At 42.4% G+C, this 14,577-nt stretch overlaps 1 protein-coding gene across 3 annotated transcripts in view; it reads left to right on the forward strand.

Annotated features, from left to right (window-relative positions):
* Nucleotides 1-14,577, forward strand: part of LOC135061454 (uncharacterized) — a 556,703-nt gene that overhangs the window by 125,008 nt on the left and 417,118 nt on the right. The gene's annotated exons all lie outside the window — the stretch shown is intronic.

The following is a 14,577-nucleotide window of genomic DNA, read 5'->3' on the forward strand; positions in this document are numbered from 1 at the left end:
GCGTCTCACATGAAAAGTGACCATGCTCTTGGCCCTGGCCTGGACCAGGCGAGTGTCAAATTGGTGGTTTTTTCTCAAAAAAGCCCATATCTGTTTGTCCATTCGGACAGGGCAGAGCTGCGGACTCGTCCCCAGTTCTCTCCCTAAGGTGGTGTCAGTGTTTCACCTGAACCAGCTTATTGTGGTGCCTTGCACCTACTAGGGACTTGGAGGACTCCAAGTTGCTAGATGTTGTCAGGGCCCTGAAAATATGTTCCAGGACGGCTGGAGTCAGGAAAACTGACTTGCTGTTATCCTGTATGCACCCAACAAACTGGGTGCTCTTGCTTCTAAGCAGACTATTGCTAGTTGGATGTGTAATACAATTCAGCTTGCACATTCTGTGGCAGGCCTGCCACAGCCAAAATATGTAAATGCCCATTCCACAAGGAAGGTGGGCTCATCTTGGGCGGCTGCCCGAGGGGTCTCGGCTTTACAACTTTGTCGAGCAGCTACTTGGTCAGGGGCAAACACGTTTGCTAAATTCTACAAATTTGATACCCTGGCTAAGGAGGACCTGGAGTTCTCTCATTCGGTGCTGCAGAGTCATCCGCACTCTCCCGCCCGTTTGGGAGCTTTGGTATAATCCCCATGGTCCTTTCAGGAACCCCAGCATCCACTAGGACGATAGAGAAAATAAGAATTTACTTACCGATAATTCTATTTCTCGGAGTCCGTAGTGGATGCTGGGCGCCCATCCCAAGTGCGGATTATCTGCAATACTTGTACATAGTTACAAAAATCGGGTTATTATTGTTGTGAGCCATCTTTTCAGAGGCTCCGCTGTTATCATACTGTTAACTGGGTTTAGATCACAAGTTGTACGGTGTGATTGGTGTGGCTGGTATGAGTCTTACCCGGGATTCAAAATTCCTCCCTTATTGTGTACGCTCGTCCGGGCACAGTACCTAACTGGCTTGGAGGAGGGTCATAGGGGGAGGAGCCAGTGCACACCACCTGATCGGAAAGCTTTACTTTTGTGCCCTGTCTCCTGCGGAGCCGCTATTCCCCATGGTCCTTTCAGGAACCCCAGCATCCACTACGGACTCCGAGAAATAGAATTATCGGTAAGTAAATTCTTATTTTTGTGATTCATTTGGGAATTAATGAAGGCCAAGTAGCTTCAGAGCCGCACGCAATCTGCATGCAATGGTAATGTTCCCGCAGTTGAGCGATTATTTGCAATTGCAAATATTTACCGCCAGGCAATAAAGGCACGCGCATAGGGCCTGCCGTGTCGCTGGGGACCCGGGCCGGCTGCGGGCACTAAGTCCCCGATGGTGATGGAGCACTGGGAGTGGCAGCAGAGCCACAGAACATTTTTTTTAAAAACGCATACGAGCCTGCCTGCCCCCAGCATCTGTCAACGCACACTGATTGGACAGCTGCCGCAGGGAGCCGGCCCCAGTGCAGGCCCCCAGTGTGCTCTGGCAGTCTTAGGTAGTGCCTCCACCTTTCCTGCTCTGTGTGTTGTGCACATGGCAACAAGCACGGAGTGTGGGATAGAGAGGAGCCAACAGGACAGCAGAGCGCGCTGACGAGACCATCATGGAGAGTGAGTGCTGACTGCCTTTAGCCTGTGTGGAGCAATAGCGCTCCACAATGAATGAGTGTCAGCGCCTGGAGGTGGAAGGGGTGGGGGTGGCGAGTAGGAGATGGGGGTGCCTGCCATGGTGCTGCTATTACTGTTTGGAGCTACGGAGCTCCACAATCAGTGTTAAGGTGGTGGTGGTGGGGGGGGGGGGTGTATGAGAAGAGCCTTTACAGTTCAGAGCACTAGTAAAGCTTGCAAATAGAGCTCGGACACTAACATCCAGCAGTGGGGGGGGGGGTGGATGTGGATGTAGATGGTATCCCGACAGCCATAATACCAGCAGCAAGTGCAACGAGTCCCCTTGTAGGATCGCAGCACTCACCACACTTCAGGCCTCCCTTGGGTGGTGGCGAAGACCCACTACCCGAGTTGAAATACCTGGGAGTGGTCTGTATTCCGACCGCTGGCATTTTATCGGCTGTTGGGATTCGAGTGGGGGTAAAGATACAAAAACTTTTAATAGGGACATGCTATAAACCGCCAGATATTAGTGTGACAGACGAATTACAACTCTTGCAGCAAATCGAAAAAGCTGCAGGTATGGGGGATGTCATTATTGTTGGGGACCTTAATTACCCGGACATAAACTGGACAACCGAAACAGTAAATACAGCTAGGGATAACAGGTTCTTAAACATGCTAAAAGATCATTACTTGTCCCAGGTAATTGAGGAACCAACTAGGCAAAGGGCTAGACTGGACCTAGTTCTAACTAATAATGAGGAAATAATAACAAATACTAAAGTAGGGGAGACCCTAGGAAATAGTGATCACAGTATGATCACATTCGATATCAGCTTCCAAAAACAACAATATAAGGGTTTAACTAAGACTTTTAACTTTAGGAAATTGGGAAATTGTATTTCATTGTAAGAATACTGCTGAAATGTGGGACGTTTTTACAACTGCGCTCAATAAGTACACTAATTTATATATTCCCAAAGTCAACAAAAACAGAAGTAGGAAATTCAAACTGATGTGGCTTAATAAGAAGGTCAAGGAACAAATGGATAAAATAAGGCGTGCTTTCAAATCATTTAAGTCTGACGGAACAGTGGAATCATTCCAGTTCTATAAGGAATGTAACAAAAAATGCAATCAGAGCAGCTAAGATGGACAACGAAAAACAAATCGCAAAGGAGCGTAAAACAAACCCCCAAAAGTTCTTTAAGTATAAAAACTGTAAAAGGTTAAAACGGAGAATATTGGGCCTTTAAAGGGCAAGTTGGATGTCTTGATTAATGATGATAGGGAAAAAGCGGATTTATTTAATAAATTCTTTTCATCAGTATTCACGAAAGAGGACAGGTTGAATAGAGCATAACATAAACTATAATAACAACCCGTTGCTTGGTACTTGGTTAAACGAGGGAGTAGTCCGGAAGAGACTAAGTTAAAATTAAGATAAATAAATCTTTTGGGCCGGATGGACTCCACCCCAGGGTTCTTATGCAACTCAACGTAGAGATATTGAAAACTCTATATTTGATTTTCAGCGAGTTAATTAGATCAGGAATGATACCAAAGGACTGGCGTATAGCAGAGGTAGTCCCAATATTTAAAAAGGGTATTAAAACGCTCCTGGGGACTATAGACCGGTAAGCTTGACATCTATAGTGGGGAAAATACTAGAAGGTATATTAAGAGATAGCATACTAGAGTACTTGGATACCTTCAAGGTTATTATTAGGAATCAGCATGGCTTTGTGAAGGACAGGTCATGTCAAACTAACTTCTACAAGAAAGTCACCGATAATATTGATCAGGGTCAAGTAGTGGATGTGATCTTTTTGGACTTCGCTAAGGCTTTTGACAAAGTTCCACACAGGAGACTAATTCTCAAACTAAGAGAGATTGGGGTAGGAAACACTATTTGTACTTGGGTGAGTAATTGGCTGTTTAATAGGGAACAGCGAGTGGGGATTAATGGGATGTACTCTGAATGGGCTTCAGTACTCAGTGGAATACCGCAAGGTTCAGTACTCGGGCCATTTCTGTTTAACATATTCATTAATGACCTAGGAGAGGGACTGGAAAGCACAGTGTAAATTTTCGCAGATGATACTAAACTATGTAGAATAATTAATTCAGACAAGGATGTTGAGTCTCTACAGAATGACTTAACTAGACTTGAGGTCTGGGCGGATAAATGGAGAATGAGGTTCAATATAGACAAATGTAAACTTATGCACTTTGGGACTAAGAAAAACCAGTCAGCCTATAAACTAAATGGGGAAAATGTAGGGATAACGGTAGTTGAAAAAGATTTGGGAGTGCTCATCGATAATAAACGTGGTAGCAGTACGCAATGTCAAAATGCAGCAACAAAAGCTAATAAGGTGTTAGCATGCATAAAATGGGGTATGGAGGCAAGGGATGAGAGTGTAATCCTGCCACTGTATAAATCATTGGTGCGGCCACACCTGGAATATTGTGTACAGTTTTGGGCACCATAATATAAAAAAGATATCTTGGAACTCGAAAGGGTTCAGAGGCGGGCCACTAAACTGATTAAGGGGTTAGAGGTACTGAATTATGAGGAATGACTTAAAAGGTTAGATATGTTCACACTGGAAAAGAGGCGACTGAGAGGGGACATTATTATTTATAAATAAATTAAGGGACAATACAAGGATTTATCAAACGATTTGTTTACCAAAAAAACACTACATAGGACATGAGGACACCCCCTGAGGTTAGAAGAAAAAAAATTCCATACTCAACGGAGAAAAGGGTTCTTCACAGTAAGAGCAGTAAGGATTTGGAATTCTCTGCCAGAGAAGGTAGTAATGGTGGACTCAATCAATAAGTTTAAAATGGATTAGATAAATTCCTAGCGGAAAAAAATATCCAGGGATACAGCATTTAATTAACATTAAAAAAAATTATAATATAGTTTGAACTCGATGGACATTTGTCTTTTTTCAACCTCATCAACTATGTAACTATTGCAGAGTGATTGACAGGAATTGACCGTTTAGGGGAGTTAACGGGAAGTGGCGGTAAAAATGCAGGCGTGTCATGGCCGCTTTCTGGGCATGTATATGCTGTCTGCTGCGATCGTGTATGCATAGAAACATGATGTCTGCGTAGCCCTAGACCTACTTAAGCAGTCAGTGTTTCTCATTCTTGGGCATAGGCTGTAAATGTGTACGCAATTGTGAAGGAGTTGCGATAGCTCTGGTTGGCATCTCTTTTATTACTAGTTGGCAGCTTCACTTATTAATATTAGCAATTGTGTAGTCTAGAAAATCACAAATGCAGTTGCATTAGCGTACAACTCTGAATCAGGTTCTTTTGGGTAAATGTATTTTCCCCCTCCTTACGTCCGTTATGTGCTTGGACCCGCTTTTCATCCTGATCGCGGAGAAGCGGGTCCATTCATCGATGCAATGTACTACCTTCTCAGTTTGCCAAAGTGGAATAGTGCTAAGTGACCCACCTGGAGAAATGCGCTGTCCCACTTTCGGCATTTCGATGCTACATACAGTGCATGCACTAGAATCCTTTCCCATAGGACTCTATGCAGCGGTGTTTTGCGCATGCGCAATGTGATTTCCAGGGCTCCAGGGCAATGCTTGGAATCGGACACAGCGGGATGAGAGGGAGCACAGCGCCAGACTGAGGAGCCGAAGACAGGAAGGACAGCCACCAAACGCTAACTGTCCTCCTGTCCTTTCATACATCAGGTACAACCAATGCCAGCCTATCTATAACACTACACCACACCGCTATGCACCCTGTTCATTTACCGGCAAAGTGTGAATCATACATGCTGGTGAAGCGGTAACTGGTGCACATAGTGTGCCCTTTAACCACTTCACTCCAAGTATGTACAAGGAATGTCACAAAATGCACCCTTGAGCCAAATCCTTAAGACCACTTTTATTTTAAGCAAATTACATTGACATCTTATAACAATGGAGCAGGTCAGTCAGGGATATATTTGATGATAAGCTGACATTAGATATTCATATGTTGTTGATATGTTGAATGCAGAAGATATGGGAAGGTGTAAGCAAAACCTGAGTGACTTTAATAAGAATCAATTTGTTATGGCCAGATGGCTGGGTCAGAGCATTTCAGAAAAAAGCAAGGCCAAAGGCAGTCACGGTGAGTTCCTATGGACAGTGTTCTGAGGAGGGGGAAACCATGATCGACCGGCAGGGTATTGGGCAGTCAAGGCTCATTGATGCAAGAGGTCAATGAAGACTACGAATCAACTGAAGAGCTACTGTGGTACAAATCACAGATTACAGAACATTTGAATGATGGTGGCGAGAGTAATTTGTCACAACACATATTAATAGAAGAAAGTTGTCGGATCTGATGAATCTCATTTGCTGCTGCATCTGGGTATATGTGCTTTGTTTACGTAGGGAAAATATGGCACCAGGATGCATTGTGGGAAGAAAACAAGGGAGGGACTGTGATGCTGTAGGGCAAGCGTGGACAACCTGTGGTTCTCCAGTTGTTGTGAAACTACACATCCCAGCATGCCCTGCCGCAGTTTTAGCACTCCCTAATAACACAACAGCTCTAGAGCCACAGGTTGGCCATGCCCGCTTTAGGGAATGTTCTGGGTCCACTATTTCATGTTAATGTTAGTTTGATGCATACCACCTACCTAAACATCACTGTGGACCAGATGCACCCTTTCATGCCAACAGTATTCTCCTATGGATGTGGCCTCTTTCAGCAGGAGAGTGAACCTGACCACACACTGCCCATGGATTGCTCCATAATGGTTTCAGTAACATGATGAAAGTTAAAGTGGTTGCCTTGGCCACCAAATTCAGCAGATCTCAATCCAATTGAAAATGTGTGGTATGTATTGATTAGACTTCTCATTAGACCAGGCGTTCCCAACCTCGGTCCTCAGGGCACACTAACAGTCCAGATTTTAGTGATATCTATGCTTGAGCACAGGTGACTTAATTAGTACCTCGGTTATTTTGATGTGACCATCTGTGCTGAAGGCTGGATATCCCTAAACCTGCACTGTAAGGGTGCCTTGAGGAATGAGGTTGGGAATGCCTGCATTAGACCAAAACTAGGGGTGCTTGTGTATGAGCAGATTTAATATAGTCTCTAAGAGATACTGGCCCTAATTCTGAGTTGATCGCAGCAGCAAATTTGTTAGCAGTTGGGCAAAACCATGTGCACTGCAGGGGGGAACAGATATAACATGTGCAGAGAGAGTTAGATTTGGTCTGGGTGTATTCAAACTAAAATCTAAATTGCAGTGTAAAAATAAAGCAGCCAGTATTTACACTGCACAGAAACAAAATAACCCACCCAAATCTAACTCTCACTGCAAATGTTATATCTGCCCCCCCCCCCGCCCCCTGCAGTGCACATGGTTTTGCCCAATTGCTAACAAACTTGCTGCTGTGATCAACTCAGAATTACCCCCACTGTACACAGAGCTACTAAACAGGAACAGGTAGCAGATGTGACCACAACAAAGTGCTTGTAGTACCAATGGCCGCCTGCTGTAGATATTGGTGCACTCACTGCACACGCTAAGAGCAGGATGTAGATGGATCTTCAGAGTGAAATGGGACACCTAGGGGTCCATGTACAAAGACATGGAGAGAGATAAAGTAGACAGAGATAAATGGGTACATGTATGATGCCGGCACTTATCGTGCTGGTATCACTTTTCCCACATGGCCTCTTTACCGAAGTGAAGTGGGAAGCACTAGTGCCAAGATATATCAACTTCTCGGCTGCCAGAGAGGGAGAGTGAAAGCTCTCCCCTCCTACAATGCCTGCGAGCGGACACATCGCATCAGCGTAGTTCTCCCCCCCCCCCCCCCCCCACCCCCCCACCCCCGGCCCGGCTCACTGGGCATGCGCAAAGTCTCGCAAGATCTCACATGCAGCCCAGAGCCGGCACCCACCATAGCCAGGAACAGCACAGTCCCTGCTGTGGAGATAGGGCTTCGTCACCTGCAGCTGTCGAAATCAATTACTGCAGGTGTCGTTCTTACATTACCCTGCATATCATAGAAACATAGAAATTGACAGCAGATGAGAAACACTTGGCCCGTCTAGTCTGCCCCTTTCGATAGCAGCACCGATATAGACAGGGTCACAGCTGTCATACATGTTTAAGCCGTATAGCACACATACTGTGCGCAGATACGGATTCCGCCCCCCCAATACCGACACTTCTTACACCTACCGCAAAGTACCAGACAACCAGTACATAGAATCCCTAGTGCCCAGTTCAAGACTCAGATCATAGATGCTCAAGACTGAACAGATGCAGGATGTCCTTATACTGGAGACTGATGCAGATGCACTCTGTGAATGCGGATTACTGAGACAAAGCCAGATGCAGATGCATCTTGTAAATATTGGTCAATGCAAGCACAGATGAATGCAGATGCACTTTGTAAATGCAGTTCTCTGAAGGCAGAATCAGATGCACTTTGTGAATGCACCTCTCTGAAGGCAGAATCAGATGCACTTTGTAAATGCAGATTACTGAAGACAGAACCAATCAGTTTGTGATGCAGGAATTGGAAGCCACTGCAGCCAGGAGACTGGAAATAGAGAGTTGTTCTTGCAATGGGTTGGACTTAGAAGATGGTTTAAATAGTGCACTCCCAGTACCTATTGGCTGAACAAGTCATGTGCGAAAAATCCAAGATGACCACACCCATGTACTGCACCACATGAACTGACAGGAGGGCAAATGCCAGACACCCTTTCAGCAGCTCCAGCACAAGTCTCAGGGATACCAGATACAACCACGGTGGCAAGGATGACAGTGATGTGACACCACCGGACGTGGTAACTGTGGCTAAGACCCACATGCGTGACTTATGTATTGCAATAACTAAACTATACCATTGAATATAGGTTATCCAAGATCTCTAGTTTTGTCTCAACAATTTGTTAATGGCCAAACAAAAGACTTCATTAATAAAATACTGCAAACAAGAATTAGCCGGGTCTGAATACTTACCCTCCATGTGAATATAATAAATGTATTTGCTTTCCCTAGCATTGCAACATGGGTTCTTCCAGATGCAAATTGACTTGCTTTTTAGGCTTAGCTCCCAGAATTTGCTCTCAGAATCAGCCCCTTATTTTGGTAGCTAATTGGCACATGTCTAAGTGACCTTAAATACTGTAACACTATGGCCCGGTCATCTTGTGGCCCATTTTCAACCCAAATTCCTATGGTTTGCAACCAAAATTGTGTGAATCCGAGCTGCTGTAATGTGCGGCTATTGTCGCATTAACTCACGGGGCAAGAACTTTGGCCGCAGTTGGATTGGCCCCTTTGGATGATGTTTGGTTTTCAGTGTGTGATGTAAGAATTTTTAGCAGAATTAAGGTTAACAGGGTCTTTGAGTAAAGAAGCTACCATAAACGTTGCCGTGAGTAAAAGACTGCTTCGCTATAAGTAAAATACTGTTGAAGTCTTCTTAAACACAAATTATCCACATACAGTACCTTTTCTATAAATTTAAGAGGGTGATTATACTTCACTGTGGGATCTAGTGTAGAGACTTGCAAATTCCTCCTTATATGTTCCATTTGAATTGTCCACCCAATAAAGGTACACAAGCCGTATGGATTTTCCCCACTACAGCAAAACGACACTGTGGGTGATATGTAATAAACTGAGATCTGTCAAAATCGCCTGTTTTGCAATTTATGGTGCAGGATTTCAGGGAATAATTCTAGCATAAGAAAATTGCCCCTATAAATCACGTTGCAAAAATCGACGAAAAACAATGATTTTGAAAATTGCCGTTAATATACACCCTACAGTATGTCTGTAATTGGCAACATAACTCAGGGGCAAAGTGCTCATGCAAAACATTGTTTTATTTTCAGCATGTGCAGCTATTTGATGTGGTATCTTTTTCGGCATGTTTATATTATAACACACCCAGTCACAAAAGAATATTATTCAGGAATTTAAAGATTAAATAACAATTTCCAGAAATCATATTAATGACATAGCAAATTTTAGAGCACTTAATATATGTCTAAAATCATGTCACATCCAAATATAGATGTTTTCCACAGCTGCACTTATTGGCTGCTCTCAGTCCCCCATAAAATTTGACTTGTTTCCGCTTTTCTACATGAGTTAGAAACCTAGTTAATTTCACAGTGTGTTCTTTATTGACTGTGCTGTTTGACTTATTTTTTTCCCTTTGCCATATGTTAGTGATTCATAGTGTAAAGATTTTCCATGTCAGTCTTGCATAGTCAGAAATGGCTAGTCCTTACTTTTCACTAGCTGTGGTTTTTAGAATTTATAAATAGCGGCAATGAAACAAGACTGGACAGAGTGATGTAGACAAACAGGACATTTCTTGTTTGATGGTTCTCTACGTATGCTATAAATATAGCTTAAAAAGTGAATGGACATTTTCAGTACATGTGGGATGGTTTCATCCTAATAGATAATTATGTGACACTGGCGTTCTGAAATCTGTTGGCGTCAGTCCACTGTCGCCAAAAAATAATCCTGAGAACACAATATGGGTCTTTTTAACACCTTTTTTTTATTTAAAAAAAATGCTAGCTGACTATATTTAGTCTAATTGACTAAATGATGACGTAGGTTGGAGAAGGCCTGTAAGCTATTTTGTGTTTGGAGCCAGTGTTTACACCACTTGAATACGCTGCTATATACATTTTTTTTTTTTCTCCAGAAATCTATAGAGGGTCTCATGAAGCCACAAAAAGGCTTAGTAAGCCACCATTTATATTACTATACACTGTAATCTACATTTGCATGTTTCTGTCCACAATCCTCTTACCTAACGTGATGGAATTAAGCTGCATCCAGAGGGACAAAGCGATTTTGTGGTTGGACCGTTTTAGTTTAAATGCTTCCATATATGAGGAGAGAAATTGATATGGGCTCTCATTTTAGGATCCATCTTAAGAATTATTTTATAAACGCTTACATGGAGAATACGAGGGAGTTCCTGGAGGATCTTGCAGGGTAGCTGGGTTACTAGGTGGCTATTTCATCTGGTGATCGTCCTGCACAGAGCTTGTGCACGGTACCACTGAACCGCTTACTGAGAGCTTTAAAAAATATACGTGGTATGTAACTGAGGTTATAATGGTAACAACCTTTGGCTCACTACTGGGTTTGAATCCAGCAAGGCGCATAACAGTTTGTATACAACGTATGATACTCTGTATAATTATGTTCTATGGTTACGACATATTAGATGTATTATTGTCTATTTATTTATAAATATTAATCTTCAGAGTTGATGGGTCATTGGCATGGCACACAAGACCTTCAGTTCTTCAGCTTATTTGTGGAATGAAGCCACGCTTTTGCTTCTTCTGATGTTCCCCTGGTGTATGTCAGTTTTTAGCATTGCCAACCAGCAATCTGTCATGGTGGAATGAATAACCCCACTCAACATTTCATAATCATCCATCTCTTCTATTTGCAGTCAGTACGCAAACAGACTATTTAGAAACATGTCAGAGAAACGCTTACAGATCTGTATTTCAACACAGGATCACTTGGCTTCCAATGTTATTTACTCTTTTCACTCAAAGGGACACATTTACATTCCTTTTTTTCCTTCTTGTTTAGAATAATCTTTTTATTGATTGATTTTGCAAGGTTATTGCAATCTCTAGTAAAATATTGACGTCAGGATATTGGCAGATATTTACTTGTATTCCAAGGTTGGCACTAGTTAATGGGTGTGCCCATATGAGCACAATCCATCTTTATCTATGTCTTCTTCTCCATCCATGGTACCCCCTGGATGGCTTTGGCACCCGGGTATATGTTTTGTACCTATTTTCAGTCTCCCATCATATGGGGTCCTCAGAATGGGGCTTTCCCTTCATTTACGAAATAAAACAGTCTGGGTGAAATTATCAGGTAACACTGGGGATTCAAGAGAGAGGACCCATTTAGCTACTGCTAATAGTGTGGAGAGACCTGATGATTCAGGCATGTGTTTAGTAAATTTAATATGGCCTATAAATATTGTTTATTGATTTTCTCTTACTGATGAATTGGAGGGCCATGTGACTTCTTTAACCTACTTCATTAACCCCTCTTGTAGTTTTGGATGGTTTTGCTTTAAGTGGTAAAAGGCATTTCCTTTATCTTACATTGATGACATCTACTAATGTATCTTATTAAACCATATTTAAGCACCTGAAGGCTGAAATAATATTGAAACGCTGTCTGCAAGCTGATTGTTGAGGTGCCCACACACTAGAACGATTGATCCGACACTGATCTGACGATGTATCGTTAGATACATCTGATGTGCAGAAACACAAATGATTTGGTTAACATTGATAAATATGACACCATATATTCCGTACAGGAGGGAAGATCAGAGGATGAGTCTAACGAGCAGTGGGACTGCTTATGTGATCGTTATCATTCATGAACACTGAACGATATGCACTTTTCCGAATGATATATAGCTACAGATGTGTCCTCTTACATCTTTGCTCTGTGCACTACAAGTGGCATTACACATGACGCATAAGTGCCGTGTGACTCGGTAGTGCCGAGCATCTTCTTTTTTGTGTTTTTTATTTGAAAATGCATCTTTAACGCACAGTAATGTAATAAGACGCAGCTTCTGCTTTTTAAAAATGATATGCAACATGCCTATATTCTGTGTGTGACTGCGACTGTATTTGCATACAAAATGCTATGCTACTGTGTTTTCATGGAAAACACTAATGTGACATTTCAGATGCAGATAGAGCCGCAATTACACACAAAATATATGCATGCCGCATATCATTTTAATCAGCAGAAGCTGCTTGTGCGTCCTATTACATTGCCGTGGGTCCTTACTACATTAAGGCACAGCTTCAAGGGCTGTTTAGCATAACTGCAGCAAGGATGTGACTGAGAGGACACATCTGTACGTCTAAATCGTTCCATTTTCCCTAAAATCGTTGTAGTGTGTGGACACTTTTAGACTTTTATATATCTGATTATTATACCGATGCTCTGAATCTAATATTTCAGGATGCATACTGTAGTTCACCAGTTGGCCATAAGAGGAGCTGTTTTCCTCTCTCCCACCACAATGCCTAATGTGGGGATTACAGCTCTCATTTTGTAGTCTTGCGAGATAATGCTCCTTCATTGCATGAGCATAGCTCAGGGGTGGGGAACCTTTGGCCCTCCCGCTGTTGTTGAACTACACATACCAGCATGCCTTGCTACAGTTTTGCTATTTGTCCTGTAAAAAACGGTTGCAGGGTATGCTGGGATGTGTAGTTCAACAACAGCTGGAGGGCCGAAGGTTCCACCTCCCCCTTCCCTGGCATAGCTGCTATTTAACGAAGACTTTTACCCTCTTAGTTACATTGTAGGATATTTTGGTCATTGTTAGCGCACATTACTGTTGTTGTCTTTATATATAATTCCAAGGACAATGTCCGAAGACTGGCAACACTGGGAGATGTGAACAACAGAATGGCTTACTGTATATGTATGTCTCTATGATGTTTATAACAATGCTAAAAGGAACATGGAGTGCAGTTATTAGATAGCTCGTGGTTAGTGGCTTTCTGCACTGGGCATATCTCAGTCAGGTATGTGAAGACACTTGGCTGGGGGCGATACTGGCAAGATCTTCACTGCTTTCCTTTTCTGGATTTCAGTTTACAAACTGTGGTATTTAGTTACGATACTGGTGCAGTCTACCCAACATTTGTTGAGGCCCAAAAAGGGAGGCTTTCCATTACTTTGGGAGGGCGGGAGGGGTTTGCATATGTCGCCAAATTTGTGCGGCTCCAAATCTTCTTAAAACTGTAAAAAGAAAACACACATTTTTGGGAGGCAATGGAAATTTATTCATACAGATCTATGCTCTGTCACCAAAGAGTGACAATTTGGAAGGAAAGAGGACCACAGAGATTTTGGGTGAAGACTGACAGTTAACATTAACAGATGGAGTGTGGTTAAGCTGAAAAGAGCAATCAGGCTACTATGCAGACATGTGCCAGGGTGGGCCAGATGCCTATAAGTTCCCTTCGCTGTGTTTATGTTAGAACTTTATCAGCAATAAATGGGAGCACTATGTCCATCAGGTGGCTGAGCAGTTCCAGGAATAGTTTATTATTTTGTTTTGCACATCATTCCTATTCACCAGAGACTGTTTGGTTTTTTTTTTTTATTTGAATTTTCACTGCACACCTGCATGAATACTGTACTTTTATATGGTACAGGCTCATGCAGATTCTGCTATTGACTCTTATATAATGTAAATAAAGAGGATGCTGGAACCATCATCATCTGCTGATCATGCACACCCACCAAATGATGGAGACTACGTCTTCAGAATGTAGCTAGAGAGGTGAAAACTAGCCAGGAAAGCTAATTTTCCTGGACAGTGTAGTGTTGGGCCATTGGGAAACTATGGAACTTTACTGTTACAAGGAAATACTGGACAAAAGCCAGGGTTACAAACACTCACATCTACCATTTTTTAAACTGTAGTATAAAGGGCTAATACACTAACTAAAGTAAGCAGCAAATGTGTTTTACTTAACTATAAAGAAGGATTTTCATCATGTCTTTAAGTTTTCTTTAGTTGGCATCTCACACTGTTTATGCTTCATCCCACACTGGCAGAACATCCTGAAAGCACAAACTCGGATCACTGTTATTTTCCTAAACCTGCCGTTCCCAAACAGGTCCCGCAATTACTGAAAAATAATTTCATGTGCAAGCATAGGAGTTTTACACTTTAACCCATTTCAGCAAAGGAAGTTTCCTAAATTTGAAGTGTTTCCATGTATAATGTTTTATAGTAGTATTGAAATATTTATAAAGATTTAGGGGTCTATTCATGAAGCAATGAAAAATGGGGAGAAGTGAGCCAGTAGAGAAGTTGCTCATGGCAACCAATCAGCATTGAAGTAACATTTATACTTTGCATACTATA

This window comes from Pseudophryne corroboree, chromosome 1 (genome assembly GCF_028390025.1).
Source record: "Pseudophryne corroboree isolate aPseCor3 chromosome 1, aPseCor3.hap2, whole genome shotgun sequence".
In the NCBI taxonomy this organism is placed as follows: Eukaryota; Metazoa; Chordata; class Amphibia; order Anura; family Myobatrachidae; genus Pseudophryne; species Pseudophryne corroboree.